This window comes from Nicotiana attenuata, unplaced genomic scaffold (genome assembly GCF_001879085.1).
Source record: "Nicotiana attenuata strain UT unplaced genomic scaffold, NIATTr2, whole genome shotgun sequence".
NCBI lineage: Eukaryota > Viridiplantae > Streptophyta > Magnoliopsida > Solanales > Solanaceae > Nicotiana > Nicotiana attenuata.
Window position 1 is genome coordinate 474,496 of NW_017670620.1, and position 4,623 is coordinate 479,118.

Sequence of the window (4,623 nt, forward strand, 5' to 3'; positions counted from 1 at the left end):
TCCGATGAACCAAGATGAGCTCTTCAAGGAGACTCAGATTGTGAAGAAGAAGAAAGAGACGGACCAAGAAAGGTGGGTCGAGGGTCGAGCCTCGACTGTACATGTAAGTTTTCACTTTTCATTAAGAATTTTGATTTACTTTTATACAAATTTGGAAATATTAATTCACATATTATTTTTCTTATAGGGTCGCTTCACAGCTGAAGTGGAGCAATTCATACGCAGTCAGCCACCTAATGAGTCCGGCGCACCAATCCAACTATTAGACGAGGATGCTGAGAGAATGTGGACGCAGGCTGCTGACGGTCCAAAAGGGGGGAAGGTATACGAGCTTCCTATAAGAAATTCCATCGCTATAAGTGTGGAATGCAAGGAATAGGGACTTCCTCCCAAGCCGAGCAACTTGATGGGGAGAGCCTCTCCTCTATGCGGGAGACTGTGGCAAAGCTCACATCCGAGCTAGAAGCCGCCAAGGAGAGATAAAGGCTTAGAGATATGCAGTACTCTAGCATGCAAGCTCAGTGCAAGGGCATGCAAGAGCAGATCAAAACTCTCCTAGCTTCTGGCAATTTTCCAATTCCCCGGTCTCGTGAGTCATCGCCAGAGGCTTGCCTTCCCCGTGCTCATTCCCCCGTCCTCCCCGTGGTCATTCTTCCCATCATTGACAAATAGCCCATTCTAGATACCGTCATGGTGAAGAAAGTTCATCAGACGGTGATGATAATGATGTAGAGAACAATCTTTGAACTTATAAGTTTATGCTAGACAAATACAATTGGTTTTCGAATGGTTCTGTAATAACATTTAACTTATTAGTTTGCTAATTAGCTTAAAGTATAAAGTTCTATTGAACTTTATACTTTGTTCGTTATAATTGTTGTAACACCTCCTTTTTTACATACCTACCCCGAAGGATAAATGTATAAGGGAGTTTTTCCATTTAAAGTGACATTATTCGAAATGGGATTATTTATTTGATTTTTCAGAGTCGCCACTTGGGATAAGTTTGGCTTTTGGTGTCCCAAGTCACCGGTTTATCTTGAATCCCAAATCGAGGAAATTTCGACTTCCCGAATGGAGTCTGCGAACCAAAAATTCTGAATAAGGAATTCTGTTGACCCGAGGGAAGGTGTTAGGCACCCCCGGATCCCGTGGTTCTAACACGGTCGCTTGAACTATTATAATTGGCTAAAAATCTGATTTTTTATACATGTCATCCTATAATGCAATTTTAAAATTATCTACCGCTTTTAATTAATTTTTAAGAAATTGAACGTCGTTTAAAACGTGTCTTTGGATCGCGTCACATGAAATGCACCCGCAATCTGAAACACATTTTATTCAACGTTTTGGGATTTGGATTTGGGTCACATGAAATGCACACCCGAGTTTAAGAAGGTAATATTATTAAAAGGCGCGCCTAAAGCAACTAACGCGTTGTTAACTTTGCGGGAGGCCATGGAAATTCGCTAAATGGCACGTCCCGAGTTCTAAATATTTTAATGGAAGTAATTAAAGAGGGCCACGCGATTTGTGATTTTTGATTTGGCATGGCACACCTCAAGCAAGCTATGATATTCATTTTTTAAAAAACTAATTCTGAGATTATTGTAAGGCCAAGAATTTATGAAAATCAACGTGGTAGGGGTAAGTAAGCCTCAAATTAATCCAAAATAATCAAATATTTCCTAAAATAAAATTAGCTAAGCAAATCTCAAACACGTCACAACAAATGCACTCAAACACATGATAACTAACACTAAAATTAATGTAACTTAATATTACTAAAAGAGATGCCAAAGATACTACAAACATAATATCATGATAATCTGTAACCTAGCACTATAGATTTTAGGGACACTTTTAAGAATCAGTCATTTAAACACACTAATAATCCATGGAAACGGTTGCCCATTACCGCAGATGAAGTTAAAATTCTCAGGTAAATAAATAGTTAAAATCAGATCTAAAACAATATGAAACACTTGGCATAATGCTTTTCACCTTTAAGTACATAACTTCTTTAGCTAACTTAAATCTTATAGAGCCCATTTTATAACAGAAGCATATCAAAAGTTCTAGAATCGTCCAACCAATCAATGTGTATCATTTGTTTGAAATTCATCTTCCACAAACTATTGTAACAGCAATGCGAATCACCCAAAATGTTATCTGTGCCCTTTTGATCATTCATTTCCAAGCCACTTCGTTATTCCACCCAAATTAAAATCCAAACACACATTCAAAGCCCATTGAAGCAACAGAAATCATAACTTCAGCAAACATGAAATAGTTAAGAGGAAATTCAACCAGTTGTGAATCATTCAACAAAGCATAATACAAAGGATTCGAGAACTGACCTAGCTGACCAGTGAAATCACTAAGAGATTGGCCGAGAAAAAAAAACGAAATCCCAAAACCTAAACAGAGCTCAATACGGCTACAGCAGCAAACGACAAACTAGACCTATAAAGGTCCAAATGTCGAAGAAATGAAGCCAAACAGCAGCGGCAGAATCAACGAAGCACATCCATGGCTCCGAAACAGCTTTTATAAACCCAGAAAGAGAAGAAAATCGATCTTTGAAATCAATTCTTCTTCAAATCTTCATTGGAAATTCAAATTCTTCTTTCCATTTTTTAGCTTCGGATTTTTCAGATCTAGAGTCTCACTTTTGGATTTTTAGAACCTTAAGTAGCGACCAAGATTGGTCGCTATTTTACCAGAAAAAATTAAACCAATTTCTTGGAAATTATGGCGACCAGAGATTGGTCGCTTATTAATAAATAAAAAAATTAATTCATTGTAATTTAGCGACCAAGTTGGTCGCTTATTTAAAAAAATATTAAAAATTTATAGTATAACGACCAACCTTGGTCCCATTTTCCGATTTTAAAATATAATATTTCATATACAGACCAAAGTAGGTCGCTACTTCATACATTAATAATAAATAAAAAAATGAAATTTTACAAAAAGGAGACCAAACTTTTGGGTCGCAAAATTTATAATATTAAAAACTATAGCGGACCAAAGTTTGGTCGCCAGTGTCTTTACCGGAAATATTTGGTCCTTTGACTTTGTAGGAGACAAATTGGTTGCTAATTAAGCGATCAACTTTGGTTCCTAAGGTAAAGGGACCAGCTCTTAATATCGACCAGGCATGTTTGGTCGCTTTTTGGTCGCTGTTTTGGCCAATAATGCGGACCAACACTGATCGCTTTTTGTGGTGTTTTTTTGTTCCGAATTTTCTATATGATAGTTGCCGATCGAATAAAGGGTTGATAAGTTGAACGACAAAGAATTATTGATAAATCGAGTTCGTTAAATATTGAATGTTATTGAAAGAGCAAAAATGCTCTTAAAGGTATAAAACGGCGTGATGTGTCAACTAAATGAGGGTAATATAAGAGAAGATCTACGATACTCACAATTTGCGAGAAAATAAAGATTTCATAGCAATAAAATAATTGTAAGTTATTATATTTATGATCTCAACAACGGAATGGTGATAATATTCTACTGGAAAATACAGATTCAATTGCACATAAAATAATTGTAAATATTATGTTTATTGAGGTCAACAATGAGTAAATAATATTACTACTGCTCATGCCAGAATGGGCATTACTTATGAGAGAAACATAGTATTATAAGTTGTGGCTCCCTATGACAATTAACAATCAAGTTTGACACGTACGGCGGACTGCAGAATGATTCATAATGTCGAGCAACACCAAAGGGTGATGTTTGAAGTATTGCTCAACTAAGAAATATTGATTCAAGTTCTTTCTGAATAAGCAGTTGGTTCAGGCAGTGATTAGCTTCTTTTCATAGTCAGGAATATGAAGGTATTTTGACCCACAATGAAAACATCAAAATATTTATTGATGTCGCCCACCAAGTGAAGGTTGAAGATGAGTGGCTGGTGCTGTTAAGTTATACCATGGTCTATGTGAAGAAATCATGTAGTAAAAAAGCTTTCAGGGCTTCAAGCATAAAGAAACCTAGAAAATGGTGGAAAGAAAAGGAGACTGAGATGAATCCTCCAAGAAAAGTAACTGTCGAATTTCCAAGAGGAAAAAACGACATAACAAAAAGAAATAAAAAAGTGAAATGAAGTGCTAAAATTGGTTACGCACTTGTTCGGTTCTTGTATAAGGTTTCTTTTCAGCAGCAATATTATGGAAAAGACTTTAGAGAATGTCTTTCTATAGTTGTGGATACTTTTTGGAATGATTTTTTTTTTTTAGTAAATTATAATTCTTTTCCACTTATGACCTTATGTAGACCAATATGTTGTGGCATGACTCTTCATGTAATAAAATTGTTGTTTTTGGTTGTGTTTGGTACGAAGGAAATATTTTCCGAAAAGTTTTTCAATTTTTCTCATGTTGGTTGCTTAAATGTTTTGGAAAATATTTTCCTATGAACTCATTTTTTTTTCCTTTAAAAGAGAAGCGGAAAACATTTTCAAAACTTCTTTTCAACTTTTCCCTACCCTCACCAACCCACCCCACCCCAACTTTCAAAAAACAGGCTTTTTTTTTAAATTTCAGTTTTTCCAGTTACCACCAATCTACTACCCCTCCACCCCACCGCACCCCCACCCCACCTCAAACA

The 4,623-nt window shown here is 36.1% G+C and overlaps 1 long non-coding RNA gene across 1 annotated transcript in view; it reads right to left on the bottom strand.

The window, feature by feature from the left end:
• Nucleotides 1-2,634, bottom strand: part of LOC109241595 — an 8,840-nt gene extending 6,206 nt beyond the window's left edge. Inside the window, exon 1 of the long non-coding RNA XR_002070257.1 lies at nt 2,361-2,634. This is a non-coding gene — a long non-coding RNA (uncharacterized LOC109241595). The remainder of the gene's footprint in view (nt 1-2,360) is intronic.
• Nucleotides 2,635-4,623: the final 1,989 nt, after the last annotated feature.